The sequence below is a fragment of the Triturus cristatus genome, chromosome 12, assembly GCF_964204655.1.
Source record: "Triturus cristatus chromosome 12, aTriCri1.1, whole genome shotgun sequence".
Lineage (NCBI taxonomy): Eukaryota > Metazoa > Chordata > Amphibia > Caudata > Salamandridae > Triturus > Triturus cristatus.
In genome coordinates this window covers 249,425,422-249,451,664 of record NC_140595.1, presented here as the reverse complement: position 1 = coordinate 249,451,664, position 26,243 = coordinate 249,425,422, and positions in this window count along the sequence as shown.

The window sequence follows — 26,243 nt, the reverse complement described above, 5'->3', positions numbered from 1 at the left end:
TGGTTAAGGTCTTAACTCTTACTCTGGCCTAATAGCTTAAGGTCTTAACTCTTACTCTGGCCTAATAGCTAAGGTCTTAACTCTTTCTCTGGCCGAATGGTTAAGGTCTTAACACTTACTCTGGCCTAATAGCTAAGGTCTTGGACGCGTACTCTGGCCTAATGGTTAAGTTCTTAAATCTTACTCTTGCCTACTGGTTAGGGTCTTAACTCTTACTCTGGCCTAATAGCTAAGGTCTTAGACTCATACCCTGGCCTACAGGTTAAAGTCTTAACTCTTACTCTGGCCTAATAGCTAAGGTCTTAAACTCGTACTCTGGCCTAATAGCTAAGGTCTTAACTCTTACTCTGGCCTCCTGGTTAAGGTTTTAACTCTTACTCTGGCCTACTGGTTAAGGTCTTAACTCTTACTCTGGCCTAATAGCTAAGGTCTGAGACTCATACTCTGGCCTACAGGTTAAGGTCTTATCTCTTACTCTGGCCTAATAGCTAAGGTCTTAAACTCGTACTCTGGCCTAATAGCTAAGGTCTTAACTCTTACTCTGGCCTAATGGTTAAGGTCTTAACTCTTACTCTGGCCTACTGGTTAAGGTCTTAACTCTTACTTTGGTCTACTGGTTAAGGTCTTAACTCTTACTCTGGCCTAATAGCTAAGGTCTTAGACTCATAGCCTGGCCTACAGGTTAAAGTCTTAACTCTTACTCTGGCCTAATAGCTAAGGTCTTAAACTCGTACTCTGGCCTAATAGCTAAGGTCTTAACTCTTACTCTGGCCTCCTGGTTAAGGTTTTAACTCTTACTCTGGCCTACTGGTTAAGGTCTTAACTCTTACTCTGGCCTAATAGCTAAGGTCTCAGACTCGTACTCTGGCCTACAGGTTAAGGTCTTATCTCTTACTCTGGCCTAATAGCTAAGGTCTTAAACTCGTACTCTGGCCTAATAGCTAAGGTCTTAACTCTTACTCTGGCCTAATGGTTAAGGTCTTAACTCTTACTCTGGCCTACTGGTTAAGGTCTTAACTCTTACTCTGGCCTAATAGCTAAGGTCTTAGACTCGTACTCTGGCCTAATGGTTAAGGTCTTAACAATTACTCTGGCCTAATAGCTAAGGTCTTAACTCTTACTCTGGCCTAATAGCTAAGGTCTTAGACTCGTACTCTGGCCTACTGGTTAAGGTCTTAACTCTTACTCTGGCCTAATCGCTAAGGTCTTAGACTTGTACTCTGGTCTAATGGTTAAGGTCTTAAGACTTACTCTGGCCTAATAGCTAAGGTCTTAGACTCGTACTCTGGCCTACTGGTTAAGGTCTTAACTCTTACTCTGGCCTAATCGCTAAGGTCTTAGACTTGTACTCTGGTCTAATGGTTAAGGTCTTAACACTTACTCTGGTCTAAAAGCTAAGGTCTTAGACTCGTACTCTGGTCTAATGGTTAAGGTCTTAACTCTTACTCTGGCCTACTGGTTAAGGTCTTAACTCTTACTCTGGCCTGATAGCTGAGGTCTTAAACTCGTACTCTGGCCTAATAGCTAAGGTCTTAACTCTTACTCTGGCCTACTGGTTAAGATCTTAACTCTTACTCTGGCCCACTGGTTAAGGTCTTAACTCTTACTCTGGCCCAATAGCTAAGGTCTTAGACTCGAACTCTGGCCTAATAGCTAAGGTCTTAGACTCGTACTCTGGCCTAATGGTTAAGGTCTTAACTCTTACTCTGGCCTAATAGCTAAGGTCTTAGACTCATACTCTGGCCTAATGGTTAAGGTCTTAACTCTTACTCTGGCCTACTGGTTAAGGTCTTAACTCTTACTCTGGCCTAATAGCTAAGGTCTTAGACTCGTACTTTGGCCTAATGGTTAAGGTCTTAACAATTACTCTGGCCTAATAGCTAAGGTCTTAACTCTTACTCTGGCCTAATAGCTAAGGTCTTAGACTCGTACTCTGGCCTACTGGTTAAGGTCTTAACTCTTACTCTGGCCTAATCGCTAAGGTCTTAGACTTGTACTCTGGTCTAATGGTTAAGGTCTTAACACTTACTCTGGCCTAATAGCTAAGGTCTTAGACTCGTACTCTGGTCTAATGGTTAAGGTCTTAACTCTTACTCTGGCCTACTGGTTAAGGTCTTAACTCTTACTCTGGCCTAATAGCTAAGGTCTTAGACATGTACTATGGCCTACAGGTTAAGGTCTTAACTCTTACTCTGGCCTACTGGTTAAGGTCTTAACTCTTACTCTGGCCTGATAGCTAAGGTCTTAGACTCGTACTATGGCATACAGGTTAAGGTCTTAACTCTTACTCTGGCCTACTGGTTAAGCTCTTAACTCTTACTCTGGCCTACTGGTTAAGGTCTTAACTCTTACTCTGGCCTAATAGCTAAGGTCTTAGACTTGTACTCTGGCCTTCAGGTTAAGGTCTTAACTCTTACTCTGGCCTACTGGTTAAGGTCTTAACTCTTACTCTGGCCTAATAGCTAAGGTCTTAACTCTTACTCTGGCCTAATAGGTAAGGTCTTAGACTCGTACTTTGGCCTAATAGCTAAGGTCTTAGACTCGTACTCTGGCCTAATAGCTAAGGTCTTAACTCTTACTCTGGCCTACTGGTTAAGGTCTTAACTCTTCCTCTGGCCCACTGGTTAAGGTCTTAACTCTTACTCTGGCCTAATAGCTAAGGTCTTAGACTCGAACTCTGGCCTAATAGCTAAGGTCTTAGACTCGTACTCTGGCCTAATGGTTAAGGTCTTAACTCTTACTCTGGCCTACAGGTGAAGGTCTTAACTCTTACTCTGGCCTAATAGCTAAGGTCTTAGACTCATACTCTGGCCTAATGGTTAATGTCTTAACTCTTACTCTGGCCTACTGGTTAAGGTCTTAACTCTTACTCTGGCCTAATAGCTAAGGTCTTAGACTCGTACTCTGGCCTAATGGTTAAGGTCTTAACTCTTACTCTGGCCTAATAGCTAAGGTCCCAGACTCGTATTATGGCCTACAGGTTAAGGTCTTAACTCTTACCCTGGCCTACTGGTTAAGGTCTTAACTCTAACTCTGGCCTAATAGATAAGGTCTTAGACTCGTACTCTGGCCTATTAGCTAAGGTCTTAGACTCGTACTCTGGCCTAATGGTTAAGGTCTTAACTCTTACTCCAGCCTAATGGTTAAGGTCTTAACTCTTACTCTGGCCTACTGGTTAAGGTCTTAACTCTTACTCTGGCCTAATAGCTAAGGTCTTAGAATCGTACTATGGCCTACAGGTTAAGGTCTTAACTCTTACTCTGGCCTACTGGGTAAGGTCTAAACTCTTACTCTGGCCTAATAGCTAAGTTCTTAGACTCGTACTCTGGCCAACAGGTTAAGGTCTTAACTCTTACTCTGGCCTAATAGCTAAGGTCTTAACTCTTACTCTGGCCTACAGGTTAAGGTCTTAACTCTTACTCTGGCCTAATAGCTAGGGTCCTAACTCTTACTCTGGCCTAATGGCTAAGGTCTTAGACTCATACTCTGGCCTAATGGTTAAGGTCTTAACTCTTACTCTGGCCTACTGGTTAAGGTCTGTACTCTTACTCTGGCCTAATAGCTAAGGTCTTAACTCTTACTCTGGCCTAATAGCTAAGGTCTTAACTCTTTCTCTGGCCGAATGGTTAAGGTCTTAACACTTACTCTGGCCTAATAGCTAAGGTCTTAGACTCGTACTCTGGCCTACTGGTTAAGGTCTTAACTCTTACTCTGGCCTACTGGTTAAGGTCTTAACGCTTACTCTGGCCTAATAGCTAAGGTCTTGGACGCGTACTCTGGCCTAATGGTTAAGTTCTTAAATCTTACTCTGGCCTACTGGTTAGGGTCTTAACTCTTACTCTGGCCTAATAGCTAAGGTCTTAGAATCGTACTCTGGCCTAATGGTTAAGGTCTTAACTCTTACTCTGGCCTACTGGTTAAGGTCTTAACTCTTACTTTGGTCTACTGGTTAAGGTCTTAACTCTTACTCTGGCCTACAGGTTAAGGTCTTAACTCTTACTTTGGTCTACTGGTTAAGGTCTTAACTCTTACTCTGGCCTAATGGCTAAGGTCTTAGACTCATACTCTGGCCTAATGGTTAAGGTCTTAACTCTTACTCTGGCCCACTGGTTAAGGTCTTAACTCTTACTCTGGCCTAATAGCTAAGGTCTTAACTCTTACTCTGGCCTAATAGCTAAGGTCTTAGACTCGTACTCTGGACTACTGGTTAAGGTCTTAACTCTTACTCTGGCCTACAGGTTAAGGTCTTAACTCTTACTCTGGCCTAATAGCTAAGGTCTTAACTCTTACTCTGGCCTACAGGTTAAGGTCTTAACTCTTACTCTGGCCTAATAGCTAAGGTCTTAACTCTTACTCTGGCCTGATAGATAAGGTCTCAGACTCGTACTGTGGCCTAATGGTTAAGGTCTTAACTCTTACTCTGGCCTACTGGTTAAGGTCTTAACTCTTACTCTGGCCTAATAGCTAAGGTCTTAACTCTTACTCAGGCCTAATAGCTAAGGTCTTAGACTCGTATTCTGGCCTACTGGTTAAGGTCTTAACTCTTACTGGCCTAATAGGTAAGGTCTTAGACTCGTACTCTGGCCTACAGGTTAAGGTCTTAACTCTTACTTTGGCCTACTGGTTAAGGTCTTAACTCTTACTCTGGCCTAATAGCTAAGGTCTTAACTATTACTCTGGCCTAATAGCTAAGGTCTTAACTCTTACTCTGGCCTAAGAGCTAAGGTCTTAACTCTTACTCTGGCCGAATGGTTAAGGTCTTAACACTTACTCTGGCCTAATAGCTAAGGTCTTAACTCTTACTCTGGCCTAATAGCTAAGGTCTTAGACTCGTACTCTGGCCTACTGGTTAAGGTCTTAACTCTTACTCTGGCCTACTGGTTAAGGTCTTAACTCTTACTCTGGCCTAATAGCAAAGGTCTTGGACTCGTACTCTGGCCTAATGGTTAAGGTCTTAAATCTTACTCTGGCCTACTGGTTAGGGTCTTAATTCTTACTCTGGCCTAATAGCTAAGGTCTTAGAATCATACTCTGGCCTAATGGGTAAGGTCTTAACTCTTACTCTGGCCTACTGGTTAAGGTCTTAACTCTCACTTTGGTCTACTGGTTAAGGTCTTAACTCTTACTCTGGCCTAATAGCTAAGGTCGTAGACTCGTACTCTGGCCTACAGGTTAAGGTCTTAACTCTTACTCTGGCCTAATAGCTAAGGTCTTAAACTCGTACTCTGGCCTAATAGCTAAGGTCTTAACTGTTACTCTGGCCTCCTGGTTAAGGTTTTAACTCTTACTCTGGCCTAATAGCTAAGGTCTTAGACTCGTACTCTGGCCTAATGGTTAAGGTCTTAACTCTTACTCTGGCCTAATAGCTAAGGTCTTAACTCTTACTCAGGCCTAATAGCTAATGTCTTAGACTCGTACTCTGGCCTACTGGTTAAGGTCTTAACTATTACTGGCCTAATAGCTAAGGTCTTAGACTCGTACTCTGGCCTACAGGTTAAGGTCTTAACTCTTACTCTGGCCTACTGGTTAAGGTCTTAACTCTTACTCTGGCCTAATAGCTAAGGTCTTAACTCTTACTCTGGCCTAATAGCTAAGGTCTTAGACTCGTACTCTGGCCTAATGGTTAAGGTCTTAACTCTTACTCTGGCCTAATAGTTAAGGTCTTAACTCTTACTCTGGCCTAATACCTAAGGTCTTAACTCTTTCTCTGGCCGAATGGTTAAGGTCTTAACACTTACTCTGGCCTAATAGCTAAGGTCTTGGACGCGTACTCTGGCCTAATGGTTAAGTTCTTAAATCTTACTCTTGCCTACTGGTTAGGGTCTTAACTCTTACTCTGGCCTAATAGCTAAGGTCTTAGACTCATACCCTGGCCTACAGGTTAAAGTCTTAACTCTTACTCTGGCCTAATAGCTAAGGTCTTAAACTCGTACTCTGGCCTAATAGCTAAGGTCTTAACTCTTACTCTGGCCTCCTGGTTAAGGTTTTAACTCTTACTCTGGCCTACTGGTTAAGGTCTTAACTCTTACTCTGGCCTAATAGCTAAGGTCTGAGACTCATACTCTGGCCTACAGGTTAAGGTCTTATCTCTTACTCTGGCCTAATAGCTAAGGTCTTAAACTCGTACTCTGGCCTAATAGCTAAGGTCTTAACTCTTACTCTGGCCTAATGGTTAAGGTCTTAACTCTTACTCTGGCCTACTGGTTAAGGTCTTAACTCTTACTTTGGTCTACTGGTTAAGGTCTTAACTCTTACTCTGGCCTAATAGCTAAGGTCTTAGACTCATACCCTGGCCTACAGGTTAAAGTCTTAACTCTTACTCTGGCCTAATAGCTAAGGTCTTAAACTCGTACTCTGGCCTAATAGCTAAGGTCTTAACTCTTACTCTGGCCTCCTGGTTAAGGTTTTAACTCTTACTCTGGCCTACTGGTTAAGGTCTTAACTCTTACTCTGGCCTAATAGCTAAGGTCTTAGACTCGTACTCTGGCCTACAGGTTAAGGTCTTATCTCTTACTCTGGCCTAATAGCTAAGGTCTTAAACTCGTACTCTGGCCTAATAGCTAAGGTCTTAACTCTTACTCTGGCCTAATGGTTAAGGTCTTAACTCTTACTCTGGCCTACTGGTTAAGGTCTTAACTCTTACTCTGGCCTAATAGCTAAGGTCTTAGACTCATACTCTGGCCTAATGGTTAAGGTCTTAACAATTACTCTGGCCTAATAGCTAAGGTCTTAACTCTTACTCTGGCCTAATAGCTAAGGTCTTAGACTCGTACTCTGGCCTACTGGTTAAGGTCTTAACTCTTACTCTGGCCTAATCGCTAAGGTCTTAGACTTGTACTCTGGTCTAATGGTTAAGGTCTTAACACTTACTCTGGCAAAAAAGCTAAGGTCTTAGACTCGTACTCTGGTCTAATGGTTAAGGTCTTAACTCTTACTCTGGCCTACTGGTTAAGGTCTTAACTCTTACTCTGGCCTGATAGCTGAGGTCTTAGACTCGTACTCTGGCCTACTGGTTAAGGTCTTAACTCTCACTCTGGCCTACTGGTTAAGGTCTTAACGCTTACTCTGGCCTAATAGCTAAGGTCTTGGACGCGTACTCTGGCCTAATGGTTAAGTTCTTAAATCTTACTCTGGCCTACTGGTTAGGGTCTTAACTCTTACTCTGGCCTAATAGCTAAGTTCTTAGAATCGTACTCTGGCCTAATGGTTAAGGTCTTAACTCTTACTCTGGCCTACTGGTTAAGGTCTTAACTCTTACTTTGGTCTACTGGTTAAGGTCTTAACTCTTACACTGGCCTACAGGTTAAGGTCTTAACTCTTACTTTGGTATACTGGTTAAGGTCTTAACTCTTACTCTGGCCTAATGGCTAAGGTCTTAGACTCATACTCTGGCCTAATGGTTAAGGTCTTAACTCTTACTCTGGCCCACTGGTTAAGGTCTTAACTCTTACTCTGGCCTAATAGCTAAGGTCTTAACTCTTACTCTGGCCTAATAGCTAAGGTCTTAGACTCGTACTCTGGACTACTGGTTAAGGTCTTAACTCTTACTCTGGCCTACAGGTTAAGGTCTTAACTCTTACTCTGGCCTAATAGCTAAGGTCTTAACTCTTACTCTGGCCTACAGGTTAAGGTCTTAACTCTTACTCTGGCCTAATAGCTAAGGTCTTAACTCTTACTCTGGCCTGATAGATAAGGTCTCAGACTCGTACTGTGGCATAATGGTTAAGGTCTTAACTCTTACTCTGGCCTACTGGTTAAGGTCTTAACTCTTACTCTGGCCTAATAGCTAAGGTCTTAACTCTTACTCAGGCCTAATAGCTAAGGTCTTAGACTCGTATTCTGGCCTACTGGTTAAGGTCTTAACTCTTACTGGCCTAATAGCTAAGGTCTTAGACTCGTACTCTGGCCTACAGGTTAAGGTCTTAACTCTTACTTTGGCCTACTGGTTAAGGTCTTAACTCTTACTCTGGCCCAATAGCTAAGGTCTTAACTATTACTCTGGCCTAATAGCTAAGGTCTTAACTCTTACTCTGGCCTAAGAGCTAAGGTCTTAACTCTTACTCTGGCCGAATGGTTAAGGTCTTAACACTTACTCTGGCCTAATAGCTAAGGTCTTAACTCTTACTCTGGCCTAATAGCTAAGGTCTTAGACTCGTACTCTGGCCTACTGGTTAAGGTCTTAACTCTTACTCTGGCCTACTGGTTAAGGTCTTAACTCTTACTCTGGCCTAATAGCAAAGGTCTTGGACTCGTACTCTGGCCTAATGGTTAAGGTCTTAAATCTTACTCTGGCCTACTGGTTAGGGTCTTAATTCTTACTCTGGCCTAATAGCTAAGGTCTTAGAATCATACTCTGGCCTAATGGGTAAGGTCTTAACTCTTACTCTGGCCTAATAGCTGAGGTCTTAGACTCGTATTCTGGCCTACTGGTTAAGGTCTTAACTCTTACTGGCCTAATAGCTAAGGTCTTAGACTCGTACTTTGGCCTACAGGTTAAGGTCTTAACTCTTACTCTGGCCTACTGGTTAAGGTCTTAACTCTTACTCTGACCTAATAGCTAAGGTCTTAACTCTTACTCTGGCCTAATAGATAAGGTCTTAGACTCGTACCCTGGCCTAATGGTTAAGGTCTTAACTATTACTCTGGCCTAATAGCTAAGGTCTTAACTCTTACTCTGGCCTAATAGCTAAGGTCTTAACTCTTACTCTGGCCGAATGGTTAAGGTCTTAACACTTACTCTGGCCTAATAGCTAAGGTCTTAACTCTTACTCTGGCCTAATAGCTAAGGTCTTAGACTTGTACTCTGGTCTAATGGTTAAGGTCTTAACACTTACTCTGGCCTAATAGCTAAGGTCTTAGACTCGTACTCTGGCCTACTGGATAAGGTCTTAACTCTTACGCTGGCCTAATCGCTAAGTCCTTAGACTTGTACTCTGGTCTAATGGTTAAGGTCTTAACACTTACTCTGGCCTAATAGCTAAGGTCTTAGACTCGTACTCTGGCCTACTGTTTAAGGTCTTAACTCTTACTCTGGCCTAATTGCTAAGGTCTTAGACTTGTACTCTGGTCTAATGGTTAAGTTCTTAACACTTACTCTGGCCTAATAGCTAAGGTCTTAGACTCGTACTCTGGTCTAATGGTTAAGGTCTTAACTCTTACTCTGGCCTACTGGTTAAGGTCTTAACTCTTACTCTGGCCTAATAGCTAAGGTCTTAGACATGTACTATGGCCTACAGGTTAAGGTCTTAACTCTTACTCTGGCCTACTGGTTAAGGTCTTAACTCTTACTCTGGCCTGATAGCTAAGGTCTTAGACTCGTACTATGGCGTACAGGTTAAGGTCTTAACTCTTACTCTGGCCTACTGGTTAAGCTCTTAACTCTTACTCTGGCCGACTGGTTAAGGTCTTAACTCTTACTCTGGCCTAATAGCTAAGGTCTTAGACTCGTACTCTGGCCTTCAGGTGAAGGTCTAAACTCTTACTCTGGCCTACTGGTTAAGGTCTTAACTCTTACTCTGGCCTAATAGGTAAGGTCTTAGACTCGCACTATGGCCTAATAGCTAAGGTCTTAGACTCGTACTCTGGCCTAATAGCTAAGGTCTTAACTCTTACTCTGGCCTACTGGTTAAGGTCTTAACTCTTAATCTGGCCCACTGGTTGAGGTCTTAACTCTTACTCTGGCCTAATAGCTAAGGTCTTAGACTCGAACTCTGGCCTAATAGCTAAGGTCTTAGACTCGTACTCTGGCCTAATGGTTAAGGTCTTAACTCTTACTCTGGCCTACAGGTTAAGGTCTTAACTCTTACTCTGGCCTAATAGCTAAGGTCTTAGACTCGTACTCTGGCCTAATGGTTAATGTCTTAACTCTTACTCTGGCCTACTGGTTAAGGTCTTAACTCTTACTCTGGCCTAATAGCTAAGGTCTTAGACTCGTACTCTGGCCTAATGGTTAAGGTCTTAACTCTTACTCTGGCCTAATAGCTAAGGTCTTAACTCTTACTCTGGCCTAATAGCTAAGGTCCTAGACTCGTATTATGGCCTACAGGTTAAGGTCTTAACTCTTACCCTGGCCTACTGGTTGAGGTCTTAACTCTAACTCTGGCCTAATAGATAAGATCTTAGACTCGTACTCTGGCCTAATAGCTAAGGTCTTAGACTCGTACTCTGGCCTAATGGTTAAGGTCTTAACTCTTACTCCGGCCTAATGGTTAAGGTCTTAACTCTTACTCTGCCTACTGGTTAAGGTCTTAACTCTTACTCTGGCCTAATAGCTAAGGTCTTAGAATCGTACTATGGCCTACAGGTTAAGGTCTTAACTCTTACTCTGGCCTACTGGGTAAGGTCTTAACTCTTACTCTGGCCTAATAGCTAAGGTCTTAGACTCGTACTCTGGCCAACAGGTTAAGGTCTTAACTCTTACTCTGGCCTAATAGCTAAGGTCTTAACTCTTACTCTGGCCTACAGGTTAAGGTCTTAACTCTTACTCTGGCCTAATAGCTAAGGTCTTAACTCTTACTCTGGCCTAATGGCTAAGGTCTTAGACTCGTACTCTGGCCTAATGGTTAAGGTCTTAACTCTTACTCTGGCCTACTGGTTAAGGTATTAACTCTTACTCTGGGCTAATAGCTAAGGTCTTAACTCTTACTCTGGCCTAATAGCTAAGGTCTTAACTCTTACTCTGGCCTAATAGCTAAGGTCTTAGACTCGTACTCTGGACTACTGGTTAAGGTCTTAACTCTTACTCTGGCCTACTGGTTAAGGTCTTAACTCTTACTCTGGCCTAATAGCTAAGGTCTTAACTCTTACTCTGGCCTAATAGATAAGGTCTCAGACTCGTACTGTGGCCTAATGGTTAAGGTCTTAAATCTTACTCTGGCCTACTGGTTAAGGTCTTAACTCTTACTCTGGCCTAATAGCTATGGTCTTAACTCTTACTCAGGCCTAATAGCTGAGGTCTTAGACTCGTATTCTGGCCTACTAGTTAAGGTCTTAACTCTTACTGGCCTAATTGCTAAGGTCTTAGACTCGTACTCTGGCCTAATAGCTTAGGTCTTAACTCTTACTCTGGCCTCCTGGTTAAGGTTTTAACTCTTACTCTGGCCTAATAGCTAAGGTCTTAGACTCGTACTCTGGCCTACAGGTTAAGGTCTTAACTCTTACTCTGGCCTAATAGCTAAGGTCTTAAACTCGTACTCTGGCCTAATAGCTAAGGTCTTAACTCTTACTCTGGCCTACTGGTTAAGGTCTTAACTCTTACTCTGGCCTAATAGCTAAGGTCCTAACTCTTACTCTGGCCTAATGGATAAGGTCTTAGACCCATACTCTGGCCTAATGGTTAAGGTCTTAACTCTTACTCTGGCCTAATAGCTAAGGTCTTAGACTCGTACTCTGGTCTAATGGTTAAGGTCTTAACTTTTACTCTGGCCTACTGGTTAAGGTCTTAACTCTTACTCTGGCCTAATAGCTAAGGTCTTAGACATGTACTATGGCCTACAGGTTAAGGTCTTAACTCTTACTCTGGCCTACTGGTTAAGGTCTTAACTCTTACTCTGGCCTGATAGCTAAGGTCATAGACTCGTACTCTGGCCTACAGGTTAAGGTCTTAACTCTTACTCTGGCCTAATAGCTAAGGTCTTAAACTCGTACTCTGGCCTAATAGCTAAGGTCTTAACTGTTACTCTGGCCTCCTGGTTAAGGTTTTAACTCTTACTCTGGCCTAATAGCTAAGGTCTTAGACTCATACTCTGGCCTAATGGTTAAGGTCTTAACTCTTACTCTGGCCTAATAGCTAAGGTCTTAACTCTTACTCAGGCCTAATAGCTAGGGTCTTAGACTCGTACTCTGGCCTACTGGTTAAGGTCTTAACTATTACTGGCCTAATAGCTAAGGTCTTAGACTCGTACTCTGGCCTACAGGTTAAGGTCTTAATTCTTACTCTGGCCTACTGGTTAAGGTCTTAACTCTTACTCTGGCCTAATAGCTAAGGTCTTAACTCTTACTCTGGCCTAATAGCTAAGGTCTTAGACTCGTACTCTGGCCTAATGGTTAAGGTCTTAACTCTTACTCTGGCCTAATAGCTAAGGTCTTAACTCTTACTCTGGCCTAATAGCTAAGGTCTTAACTCTTTCTCTGGCCGAATGGTTAAGGTCTTAACACTTACTCTGGCCTAATAGCTAAGGTCTTAGACTCGTACTCTGGCCTACTGGTTAAGGTCTTAACTATTACTGGCCTAATAGCTAAGGTCTTAGACTCGTACTCTGGCCTACAGGTTAAGGTCTTAACTCTTACTCTGGCCTACTGGTTAAGGTCTTAACTCTTACTCTGGCCTAATAGCTAAGGTCTTAACTCTTACTCTGGCCTAATAGCTAAGGTCTTAGACTCGTACTCTGGCCTACTGGTTAAAGTCTTAACTCTTACTCTGGCCTACTGGTTAAGGTCTTAACGCTTACTCTGGCCTAATAGCTAAGGTCTTGGACGCGTACTCTGGCCTAATGGTTAAGTTCTTAAATCTTACTCTTGCCTACTGGTTAGGGTCTTAACTCTTACTCTGGCCTAATAGCTAAGGTCTTAGAATCGTACTCTGGCCTAATGGTTAAGGTCTTAACTCTTACTTTGGTCTACTGGTTAAGGTCTTAACTCTTACTCTGGCCTAATAGCTAAGGTCTTAGACTCATACCCTGGCCTACAGGTTAAGGTCCTAACTCTTACTCTGGCCTAATAGCTAAGGTCTTAAACTCGTACTCTGGCCTAATAGCTAAGGTCTTAACTCTTACCCTGGCCTCCTGGTTAAGGTCTTAACTCTTACTCTGGCCTAATAGCTAAGGTCTTAGACTCGTACTCTGGCCTTCAGGTTAAGGTCTTAACTCTTACTCTGGCCTACTGGTTAAGGTCTTAACTCTTACTCTGGCCTAAAAGCTAAGGTCTTAACTCTTACTCTGGCCTAATAGGTAAGGTCTTAGACTCGTACTATGGCCTAATAGCTAAGGTCTTAGACTTGTACTCTGGCCTAATAGCTAAGGTCTTAACTCTTACTCTGGCCGACTGGTTAAGGTCTTAACTCTTACTCTGGCCCACTGGTTAAGGTCTTAACTCTTACTCTGGCCTAATAGCTAAGGTCTTAGACTCGAACTCTGGCCTAATAGCTAAGGTCTTAGACTCGTACTCTGGCCTAAGGGTTAAGGTCTTAACTCTTACTCTGGCCTACAGGTTAAGGTCTTAACTCTTACTCTGGCCTAATAGCTAAGGTCTTAGACTCGTACTCTGGCCTAATGGTTAATGTCTTAACTCTTACTCTGGCCTACTGGTTAAGGTCTTAACTCTTACTCTGGCCTAATAGCTAAGGTCTTAGACTCGTACTCTGGCCTAATGGTTAAGGTCTTACCTCTTACTCTGGCCTAATAGATAAGGTCTTAACTCTTACTCTGGCCTAATAGCTAAGGTCCTAGACTCGTATTATGGCCTACAGGTTAAGGTCTTAACTCTTACCCTGGCCTATTGGTTAAGGTCTTAACTCTAACTCTGGCCTAATAGATAAGGTCTTAGACTCGTACTCTGGCCTAATAGCTAAGGTCTTAGACTCGTACTCGGGCCTTATGGTTAAGGTCTTAACTCTTACTCCGGCCTAATGGTTAAGGTCTTAACTCTTACTCTGGCCTACTGGTTAAGGTCTTAACTCTTACTCTGGCCTAATAGCTAAGGTCTTAGAATCGTACTATGGCCTACAGGTTAAGGTCTTAACTCTTACTCTGGCCTACTGGGTAAGGTCTTAACTCTTACTCTGGCCTAATAGCTAAGGTCTTAGAATCGTACTCTGGCCAACAGGTTAAGGTCTTAACTCTTACTCTGGCCTAATAGCTAAGGTCTTAACTCTTACTCTGGCCTACAGGTTAAGGTCTTAACTCTTACTCTGGCCTAATAGCTAAGGTCCTAACTCTTACTCTGGCCTAATGGCTAAGGTCTTAGACTCGTACTCTGGCCTAATGGTTAAGGTCTTAACTCTTACTCTGGCCTACTGGTTAAGGTCTTAACTCTTACTCTGGGCTAATAGCTAAGGTCTTAACTCTTACTCTGGCCTAATAGCTAAGGTCCTAACTCTTACTCTGGCCTAATAGCTAAGGTCTTAGACTCGTACTCTGGACTACTGGTTAAGGTCTTAACTCTTACTCTGGCCTACTGGTTAAGGTCTTAACTCTTACTCTGGGCTAATAGCTAAGGTCTTAACTCTTACTCTGGCCTAATAGATAAGGTCTCAGACTCGTACTGTGGCCTAATGGTTAAGGTCTTAACTCTTACTCTGGCCTACTGGTTAAGGTCTTAACTCTTACTCTGGCTTAATAGCTAAGGTCTTAACTCTTACTCAGGCCTAATAGCTGAGGTCTTAGACTCGTATTCTGGCCTACTGGTTAAGGTCTTAACTCTTACTGGCCTAATAGCTAAGGTCTTAGACTCGTACTCTGGCCTACAGGTTAAGGTCTTAACTCTTACTCTGGCCTACTGGTTAAGGTCTTAACTCTTACTCTGACCTAATAGCTAAGGTCTTAACTCTTACTCTGGCCTAATAGATAAGGTCTTAACTCTTACTCTGGCCGAATGGTTAAGGTCTTAACACTTACTCTGGCCTAATAGCTAAGGTCTTAACTCTTACTCTGGCCTAATAGCTAAGGTCTTAGACTTGTACTCTGGTCTAATGGTTAAGGTCTTAACACTTACTCTGGCCTAATAGCTAAGGTCTTAGACTCGTACTCTGGCCTACTGGTTAAGGTCTTAACTCTTACTCTGGCCTAATCGCTAAGGTCTTAGACTTGTACTCTGGTCTAATGGTTAAGGTCTTAACACTTACTCTGGCCTAATAGCTAAGGTCTTAGACTCGTACTCTGGCCTACTGTTTAAGGTCTTAACTCTTACTCTGGCCTAATTGCTAAGGTCTTAGACTTGTACTCTGGTCTAATGGTTAAGGTCTTAACACTTACTCTGGCCTAATAGCTAAGGTCTTAGACTCGTACTCTGGTCTAATGGTTAAGGTCTTAACTCTTACTCTGGCCTACTGGTTAAGGTCTTAACTCTTACTCTGGCCTGATAGCTAAGGTCTTAGACTCGTACTATGGCGTACAGGTTAAGGTCTTAACTCTTACTCTGGCCTACTGGTTAAGCTCTTAACTCTTACTCTGGACTACTGGTTAAGGTCTTAACTCTTACTCTGGCCTAATAGCTAAGGTCTTAGACTCGTACTCTGGCCTTCAGGTGAAGGTCTTAACTCTTACTCTATCCTACTGGTTAAGGTCTTAACTCTTACTCTGGCCTAATAGCTAAGGTCTTAACTCTTACTCTGGCCTAATAGGTAAGGTCTTAGACTCGTACTATGGCCTAATAGCTAAGGTCTTAGACTCGTACTCTGGCCTAATAGCTGAGGTCTTAACTCTTACTCTGGCCTACTGGTTAAGGTCTTAACTCTTACTCTGGCCCACTGGTTGAGGTCTTAACTCTTACTCTGGCCTAATAGCTAAGGTCTTAGACTCGAACTCTGGCCTAATAGCTAAGGTCTTAGACTCGTACTCTGGCCTAATGGTTAAGGTCTTAACTCTTACTCTGGCCTACAGGTTAAGGTCTTAACTCTTACTCTGGCCTAATAGCTAAGGTCTTAGACTCGTACTCTGGCCTAATGGTTAATGTCTTAACTCTTACTCTGGCCTACTGGTTAAGGTCTTAACTCTTACTCTGGCCTACTAGCTAAGGTCTTAGACTCGTACTCTGGCCTAATGGTTAAGGTCTTAACTCTTACTCTGGCCTAATAGCTAAGGTCTTAACTCTTACTCTGGCCTAATAGCAAAGGTCCTAGACTCGTATTATGGCCTACAGGTTAAGGTCTTAACTCTTACCCTGGCCTACTGGTTAAGGTCTTAACTCTAACTCTGGCCTAATAGATAAGGTCTTAGACTCGTACTCTGGCCTAATAGCTAAGGTCTTAGACTCGTACTCTGGCCTAATGGTTAAGGTCTTAACTCTTACTCCGGCCTAATGGTTAAGGTCTTAACTCTTACTCTGCCTACTGGTTAAGGTCTTAACTCTTACTCTGGCCTAATAGCTAAGGTCTTAGAATCTTACTATGGCCTACAGGTTAAGGTCTTAACTCTTACTCTGGCCTACTGGGTAAGGTCTTAACTCTTACTCTGGCCTAATAGCTAAGGTCTTAGACTCGTACTCTGGCCAACAGGTTAAGGTCTTAACTCTTACTCTGGCCTAATAGCTAAGGTCTTAACTCTTACTCTGGCCTACAGGTTAAGGTCTTAACTCTTACTCTGGCCTAATAGCTAAGGTCTTAACTCTTACTCTGGCCTAATGGCTAAGGTCTTAGACTCGTACTCTAGCCTAATGGTTAAGGTCTTAACTCTTACTCTGGCCCACTGGTTAAGGTCTTAACTCTTACTCTGGCCTAATAGCTAAGGTCTTAGACTCGAACTCTGGCCTAATAGCTAAGGTCTTAGACTCGTACTCTGGCCTAAGGGTTAAGGTCTTAACTCTTACTCTGGCCTACAGGTTAAGGTCTTAACTCTTACTCTGGCCTAATAGCTAAGGTCTTAGACTCGTACTCTGGCCTAATGGTTAATGTCTTAACTCTTACTATGGCCTACTGGTTAAGGTCTTAACTCTTACTCTGGCCTAATAGCTAAGGTCTTAGACTCGTACTCTGGCCTAATGGTTAAGGTCTTACCTCTTACTCTGGCCTAATAGATAAGGTCTTAACTCTTACTCTGGCGTAATAGCTAAGGTCCTAGACTCGTATTATGGCCTACAGGTTAAGGTCTTAACTCTTACCCTGGCCTATTGGTTAAGGTCTTAACTCTAACTCTGGCCTAATAGATAAGGTCTTAGACTCGTACTCTGGCCTAATAGCTAAGGTCTTAGACTCGTACTCGGGCCTTATGGTTAAGGTCTTAACTCTTACTCCGGCCTAATGGTTAAGGTCTTAACTCTAACTCTGGCCTAATAGATAAGGTCTTAGACTCGTACTCTGGCCTAATAGCTAAGGTCTTAGACTCGTACTCGGGCCTTATGGTTAAGGTCTTAACTCTTACTCCGGCCTAATGGTTAAGGTCTTAACTCTTACTCTGGCCTACTGGTTAAGGTCTTAACTCTTACTCTGGCCTAATAGCTAAGGTCTTAGAATCGTACTATGGCCTACAGGTTAAGGTCTTAACTCTTACTCTGGCCTACTGGGTAAGGTCTTAACTCTTACTCTGGCCTAATAGCTAAGGTCTTAGAATCGTACTCTGGCCAACAGGTTAAGGTCTTAACTCTTACTCTGGCCTAATAGCTAAGGTCTTAACTCTTACTCTGGCCTACAGGTTAAGGTCTTAACTCTTACTCTGGCCTAATAGCTAAGGTCCTAACTCTTACTCTGGCCTAATGGCTAAGGTCTTAGACTCGTACTCTGGCCTAATGGTTAAGGTCTTAACTCTTACTCTGGCCTACTGGTTAAGGTCTTAACTCTTACTCTGGGCTAATAGCTAAGGTCTTAACTCTTACTCTGGCCTAATAGCTAAGGTCCTAACTCTTACTCTGGCCTAATAGCTAAGGTCTTAGACTCGTACTCTGGACTACTGGTTAAGGTCTTAACTCTTACTCTGGCCTACTGGTTAAGGTCTTAACTCTTACTCTGACCTAATAGCTAAGGTCTTAACTCTTACTCTGGCCTAATAGATAAGGTCTTAACTCTTACTCTGGCCGAATGGTTAAGGTCTTAACACTTACTCTGGCCTAATAGCAAAGGTCTTAACTCTTACTCTGGCCTAATAGCTAAGGTCTTAGACTTGTACTCTGGTCTAATGGTTAAGGTCTTAACACTTACTCTGGCCTAATAGCTAAGGTCTTAGACTCGTACTCTGGCCTACTGGTTAAGGTCTTAACTCTTACTCTGGCCTAATCGCTAAGGTCTTAGACTTGTACTCTGGTCTAATGGTTAAGGTCTTAACACTTACTCTGGCCTAATAGCTAAGGTCTTAGACTCGTACTCTGGCCTACTGTTTAAGGTCTTAACTCTTACTCTGGCCTAATTGCTAAGGTCTTAGACTTGTACTCTGGTCTAATGGTTAAGGTCTTAACACTTACTCTGGCCTAATAGCTAAGGTCTTAGACTCGTACTCTGGTCTAATGGTTAAGGTCTTAACTCTTACTCTGGCCTACTGGTTAAGGTCTTAACTCTTACTCTGGCCTAATAGCTAAGGTCTTAGACATGTACTATGGCCTACAGGTTAAGGTCTTAACTCTTACTCTGGCCTACTGGTTAAGGTCTTAACTCTTACTCTGGCCTGATAGCTAAGGTCTTAGACTCGTACTATGGCGTACAGGTTAAGGTCTTAACTCTTACTCTGGCCTACTGGTTAAGCTCTTAACTCTTACTCTGGACTACTGGTTAAGGTCTTAACTCTTACTCTGGCCTAATAGCTAAGGTCTTAGACTCGTACTCTGGCCTTCAGGTGAAGGTCTTAACTCTTACTCTGGCCTACTGGTTAAGGTCTTAACTCTTACTCTGGCCTAATAGCTAAGGTCTTAACTCTTACTCTGGCCTAATAGGTAAGGTCTTAGACTCGTACTATGGCCTAATAGCTAAGGTCTTAGACTCGTACTCTGGCCTAATAGCTAAGGTCTTAACTCTTACTCTGGCCTACTGGTTAAGGTCTTAACTCTTACTCTGGCCCACTGGTTGAGGTCTTAACTCTTACTCTGGCCTAATAGCTAAGGTCTTAGACTCGAACTCTGGCCTAATAGCTAAGGTCTTAGACTCGTACTCTGGCCTAATGGTTAAGGTCTTAACTCTTACTCTGGCCTACAGGTTAAGGTCTTAACTCTTACTCTGGCCTAATAGCTAAGGTCTTAGACTCGTACTCTGGCCTAATGGTTAATGTCTTAACTCTTACTCTGGCCTACTGGTTAAGGTCTTAACTCTTACTCTGGCCTAATAGCTAAGGTCTTAGACTCGTACTCTGGCCTAATGGTTAAGGTCTTAACTCTTACTCTGGCCTAATAGCTAAGGTCTTAACTCTTACTCTGGCCTAATAGCAAAGGTCCTAGACTCGTATTATGGCCTACAGGTTAAGGTCTTAACTCTTACCCTGGCCTACTGGTTAAGGTCTTAACTCTAACTCTGGCCTAATAGATAAGGTCTTAGACTCGTACTCTGGCCTAATAGCTAAGGTCTTAGACTCGTACTCTGGCCTAATGGTTAAGGTCTTAACTCTTACTCCGGCCTAATGGTTAAGGTCTTAACTCTTACTCTGCCTACTGGTTAAGGTCTTAACTCTTACTCTGGCCTATTAGCTAAGGTCTTAGAATCTTACTATGGCCTACACTACAGGTTAAGGTCTTAACTCTTACTCTGGCCTACTGGGTAAGGTCTTAACTCTTACTCTGGCCTAATAGCTAAGGTCTTAGACTCGTACTCTGGCCTACAGGTTAAGGTCTTAACTCTTACTCTGGCCTAATAGCTAAGGTCTTAACTCTTACTCTGGCCTACAGGTTAAGGTCTTAACTCTTACTCTGGCCTAATAGCTAAGGTCTTAACTCTTACTCTGGCCTAATGGCTAAGGTCTTAGACTCGTACTCTGGCCTAATGGTTAAGGTCTTAACTCTTACTCTGGCCTACTGGTTAAGGTCTTAACTCTTACTCTGGGCTAATAGCTAAGGTCTTAACTCTTACTCTGGCCTAATAGCTAAGGTCTTAACTCTTACTCTGGCCTAATAGCTAAGGTCTTAGACTCGTACTCTGGACTACTGGTTAAGGTCTTAACTCTTACTCTGGCCTACTGGTTAAGGTCTTAACTCTTACTCTGGCCTAATAGCTAAGGTCTTAACTCTTACTCTGGCCTAATAGATAAGGTCTCAGACTCGTACTGTGGCCTAATGGTTAAGGTCTTAAATCTTACTCTGGCCTACTGGTTAAGGTCTTAACTCTTACTCTGGCCTACAGGTTAAGGTCTTAACTCTTACTCTGGCCTAATAGCTAAGGTCCTAACTCTTACTCTGGCCTAATGGCTAAGGTCTTAGACTCGTACTCTGGCCTAATGGTTAAGGTCTTAACTCTTACTCTGGCCTACTGGTTAAGGTCTTAACTCTTACTCTGGGCTAATAGCTAAGGTCTTAACTCTTACTCTGGCCTAATAGCTAAGGTCCTAACTCTTACTCTGGCCTAATAGCTAAGGTCTTAGACTCGTACTCTGGACTACTGGTTAAGGTCTTAACTCTTACTCTGGCCTACTGGTTAAGGTCTTAACTCTTACTCTGGGCTAATAGCTAAGGTCTTAACTCTTACTCTGGCCTAATAGATAAGGTCTCAGACTCGTACTGTGGCCTAATGGTTAAGGTCTTAACTCTTACTCTGGCCTACTGGTTAAGGTCTTAACTCTTACTCTGGCTTAATAGCTAAGGTCTTAACTCTTACTCAGGCCTAATAGCTGAGGTCTTAGACTCGTATTCTGGCCTACTGGTTAAGGTCTTAACTCTTACTGGCCTAATAGCTAAGGTCTTAGACTCGTACTCTGGCCTACAGGTTAAGGTCTTAACTCTTACTCTGGCCTACTGGTTAAGGTCTTAACTCTTACTCTGACCTAATAGCTAAGGTCTTAACTCTTACTCTGGCCTAATAGATAAGGTCTTAACTCTTACTCTGGCCGAATGGTTAAGGTCTTAACACTTACTCTGGCCTAATAGCTAAGGTCTTAACTCTTACTCTGGCCTAATAGCTAAGGTCTTAGACTTGTACTCTGGTCTAATGGTTAAGGTCTTAACACTTACTCTGGCCTAATAGCTAAGGTCTTAGACTCGTACTCTGGCCTACTGGTTAAGGTCTTAACTCTTACTCTGGCCTAATCGCTAAGGTCTTAGACTTGTACTCTGGTCTAATGGTTAAGGTCTTAACACTTACTCTGGCCTAATAGCTAAGGTCTTAGACTCGTACTCTGGCCTACTGTTTAAGGTCTTAACTCTTACTCTGGCCTAATTGCTAAGGTCTTAGACTTGTACTCTGGTCTAATGGTTAAGGTCTTAACACTTACTCTGGCCTAATAGCTAAGGTCTTAGACTCGTACTCTGGTCTAATGGTTAAGGTCTTAACTCTTACTCTGGCCTACTGGTTAAGGTCTTAACTCTTACTCTGGCCTGATAGCTAAGGTCTTAGACTCGTACTATGGCGTACAGGTTAAGGTCTTAACTCTTACTCTGGCCTACTGGTTAAGCTCTTAACTCTTACTCTGGACTACTGGTTAAGGTCTTAACTCTTACTCTGGCCTAATAGCTAAGGTCTTAGACTCGTACTCTGGCCTTCAGGTGAAGGTCTTAACTCTTACTCTATCCTACTGGTTAAGGTCTTAACTCTTACTCTGGCCTAATAGCTAAGGTCTTAACTCTTACTCTGGCCTAATAGGTAAGGTCTTAGACTCGTACTATGGCCTAATAGCTAAGGTCTTAGACTCGTACTCTGGCCTAATAGCTAAGGTCTTAACTCTTACTCTGGCCTACTGGTTAAGGTCTTAACTCTTACTCTGGCCCACTGGTTGAGGTCTTAACTCTTACTCTGGCCTAATAGCTAAGGTCTTAGACTCGAACTCTGGCCTAATAGCTAAGGTCTTAGACTCGTACTCTGGCCTAATGGTTAAGGTCTTAACTCTTACTCTGGCCTACAGGTTAAGGTCTTAACTCTTACTCTGGCCTAATAGCTAAGGTCTTAGACTCGTACTCTGGCCTAATGGTTAATGTCTTAACTCTTACTCTGGCCTACTGGTTAAGGTCTTAACTCTTACTCTGGCCTACTAGCTAAGGTCTTAGACTCGTACTCTGGCCTAATGGTTAAGGTCTTAACTCTTTCTCTGGCCTAATAGCTAAGGTCTTAACTCTTACTCTGGCCTAATAGCAAAGGTCCTAGACTCGTATTATGGCCTACAGGTTAAGGTCTTAACTCTTACCCTGGCCTACTGGTTAAGGTCTTAACTCTAACTCTGGCCTAATAGATAAGGTCTTAGACTCGTACTCTGGCCTAATAGCTAAGGTCTTAGACTCGTACTCTGGCCTAATGGTTAAGGTCTTAACTCTTACTCCGGCCTAATGGTTAAGGTCTTAACTCTTACTCTGCCTACTGGTTAAGGTCTTAACTCTTACTCTGGCCTAATAGCTAAGGTCTTAGAATCTTACTATGGCCTACAGGTTAAGGTCTTAACTCTTACTCTGGCCTACTGGGTAAGGTCTTAACTCTTACTCTGGCCTAATAGCTAAGGTCTTAGACTCGTACTCTGGCCAACAGGTTAAGGTCTTAACTCTTACTCTGGCCTAATAGCTAAGGTCTTAACTCTTACTCTGGCCTACAGGTTAAGGTCTTAACTCTTACTCTGGCCTAATAGCTAAGGTCTTAACTCTTACTCTGGCCTAATGGCTAAGGTCTTAGACTCGTACTCTGGCCTAATGGTTAAGGTCTTAACTCTTACTCTGGCCCACTGGTTAAGGTCTTAACTCTTACTCTGGCCTAATAGCTAAGGTCTTAGACTCGAACTCTGGCCTAATAGCTAAGGTCTTAGACTCGTACTCTGGCCTAAGGGTTAAGGTCTTAACTCTTACTCTGGCCTACTGGTTAAGGTCTTAACTCTTACTCTGGCCTAATAGCTAAGGTCTTAGACTCGTACTCTGGCCTAATGGTTAAGGTCTTACCTCTTACTCTGGCCTAATAGATAAGGTCTTAACTCTTACTCTGGCGTAATAGCTAAGGTCCTAGACTCGTATTATGGCCTACAGGTTAAGGTCTTAACTCTTACCCTGGCCTATTGGTTAAGGTCTTAACTCTAACTCTGGCCTAATAGATAAGGTCTTAGACTCGTACTCTGGCCTAATAGCTAAGGTCTTAGACTCGTACTCGGGCCTTATGGTTAAGGTCTTAACTCTTACTCCGACCTAATGGTTAAGGTCTTAACTCTTACTCTGGCCTACTGGTTAAGGTCTTAACTCTTACTCTGGCCTAATAGCTAAGGTCTTAGAATCGTACTATGGCCTACAGGTTAAGGTCTTAACTCTTACTCTGGCCTACTGGGTAAGGTCTTAACTCTTACTCTGGCCTAATAGCTAAGGTCTTAGAATCGTACTCTGGCCAACAGGTTAAGGTCTTAACTCTTACTCTGGCCTAATAGCTAAGGTCTTAACTCTTACTCTGGCCTACAGGTTAAGGTCTTAACTCTTACTCTGGCCTAATAGCTAAGGTCCTAACTCTTACTCTGGCCTAATGGCTAAGGTCTTAGACTCGTACTCTGGCCTAATGGTTAAGGTCTTAACTCTTACTCTGGCCTACTGGTTAAGGTCTTAACTCTTACTCTGGGCTAATAGCTAAGGTCTTAACTCTTACTCTGGCCTAATAGCTAAGGTCCTAACTCTTACTCTGGCCTAATAGCTAAGGTCTTAGACTCGTACTCTGGACTACTGGTTAAGGTCTTAACTCTTACTCTGGCCTACTGGTTAAGGTCTTAACTCTTACTCTGACCTAATAGCTAAGGTCTTAACTCTTACTCTGGCCTAATAGATAAGGTCTTAACTCTTACTCTGGCCGAATGGTTAAGGTCTTAACACTTACTCTGGCCTAATAGCAAAGGTCTTAACTCTTACTCTGGCCTAATAGCTAAGGTCTTAGACTTGTACTCTGGTCTAATGGTTAAGGTCTTAACACTTACTCTGGCCTAATAGCTAAGGTCTTAGACTCGTACTCTGGCCTACTGGTTAAGGTCTTAACTCTTACTCTGGCCTAATCGCTAAGGTCTTAGACTTGTACTCTGGTCTAATGGTTAAGGTCTTAACACTTACTCTGGCCTAATAGCTAAGGTCTTAGACTCGTACTCTGGCCTACTGTTTAAGGTCTTAACTCTTACTCTGGCCTAATTGCTAAGGTCTTAGACTTGTACTCTGGTCTAATGGTTAAGGTCTTAACACTTACTCTGGCCTAATAGCTAAGGTCTTAGACTCGTACTCTGGTCTAATGGTTAAGGTCTTAACTCTTACTCTGGCCTACTGGTTAAGGTCTTAACTCTTACTCTGGCCTAATAGCTAAGGTCTTAGACATGTACTATGGCCTACAGGTTAAGGTCTTAACTCTTACTCTGGCCTACTGGTTAAGGTCTTAACTCTTACTCTGGCCTGATAGCTAAGGTCTTAGACTCGTACTATGGCGTACAGGTTAAGGTCTTAACTCTTACTCTGGCCTACTGGTTAAGCTCTTAACTCTTACTCTGGACTACTGGTTAAGGTCTTAACTCTTACTCTGGCCTAATAGCTAAGGTCTTAGACTCGTACTCTGGCCTTCAGGTGAAGGTCTTAACTCTTACTCTGGCCTACTGGTTAAGGTCTTAACTCTTACTCTGGCCTAATAGCTAAGGTCTTAACTCTTACTCTGGCCTAATAGGTAAGGTCTTAGACTCGTACTATGGCCTAATAGCTAAGGTCTTAGACTCGTACTCTGGCCTAATAGCTAAGGTCTTAACTCTTACTCTGGCCTACTGGTTAAGGTCTTAACTCTTACTCTGGCCCACTGGTTGAGGTCTTAACTCTTACTCTGGCCTAATAGCTAAGGTCTTAGACTCGAACTCTGGCCTAATAGCTAAGGTCTTAGACTCGTACTCTGGCCTAATGGTTAAGGTCTTAACTCTTACTCTGGCCTACAGGTTAAGGTCTTAACTCTTACTCTGGCCTAATAGCTAAGGTCTTAGACTCGTACTCTGGCCTAATGGTTAATGTCTTAACTCTTACTCTGGCCTACTGGTTAAGGTCTTAACTCTTACTCTGGCCTAATAGCTAAGGTCTTAGACTCGTACTCTGGCCTAATGGTTAAGGTCTTAACTCTTACTCTGGCCTAATAGATAAGGTCTTAACTCTTACTCTGGCCTAATAGCAAAGGTCCTAGACTCGTATTATGGCCTACAGGTTAAGGTCTTAACTCTTACCCTGGCCTACTGGTTAAGGTCTTAACTCTAACTCTGGCCTAATAGATAAGGTCTTAGACTCGTACTCTGGCCTAATAGCTAAGGTCTTAGACTCGTACTCTGGCCTAATGGTTAAGGTCTTAACTCTTACTCCGGCCTAATGGTTAAGGTCTTAACTCTTACTCTGCCTACTGGTTAAGGTCTTAACTCTTACTCTGGCCTATTAGCTAAGGTCTTAGAATCTTACTATGGCCTACAGGTTAAGGTCTTAACTCTTACTCTGGCCTACTGGGTAAGGTCTTAACTCTTACTCTGGCCTAATAGCTAAGGTCTTAGACTCGTACTCTGGCCTACAGGTTAAGGTCTTAACTCTTACTCTGGCCTAATAGCTAAGGTCTTAACTCTTACTCTGGCCTACAGGTTAAGGTCTTAACTCTTACTCTGGCCTAATAGCTAAGGTCTTAACTCTTACTCTGGCCTAATGGCTAAGGTCTTAGACTCGTACTCTGGCCTAATGGTTAAGGTCTTAACTCTTACTCTGGCCTACTGGTTAAGGTCTTAACTCTTACTCTGGGCTAATAGCTAAGGTCTTAACTCTTACTCTGGCCTAATAGCTAAGGTCTTAACTCTTACTCTGGCCTAATAGCTAAGGTCTTAGACTCGTACTCTGGACTACTGGTTAAGGTCTTAACTCTTACTCTGGCCTACTGGTTAAGGTCTTAACTCTTACTCTGGCCTAATAGCTAAGGTCTTAACTCTTACTCTGGCCTAATAGATAAGGTCTCAGACTCGTACTGTGGCCTAATGGTTAAGGTCTTAAATCTTACTCTGGCCTACTGGTTAAGGTCTTAACTCTTACTCTGGCCTTATAGCTATGGTCTTAACTCTTACTCAGGCCTAATAGCTGAGGTCTTAGACTCGTATTCTGGCCTACTAGTTAAGGTCTTAACTCTTACTGGCCTAATTGCTAAGGTCTTAGACTCGTACTCTGGCCTAATAGCTTAGGTCTTAACTCTTACTCTGGCCTCCTGGTTAAGGTTTTAACTCTTACTCTGGCCTAATAGCTAAGGTCTTAGACTCGTACTCTGGCCTACAGGTTAAGGTCTTAACTCTTACTCTGGCCTAATAGCTAAGGTCTTAAACTCGTACTCTGGCCTAATAGCTAAGGTCTTAACTCTTACTCTGGCCTACTGGTTAAGGTCTTAACTCTTACTCTGGCCTAATAGCTAAGGTCCTAACTCTTACTCTGGCCTAATGGCTAAGGTCTTAGACCCATACTCTGGCCTAATGGTTAAGGTCTTAACT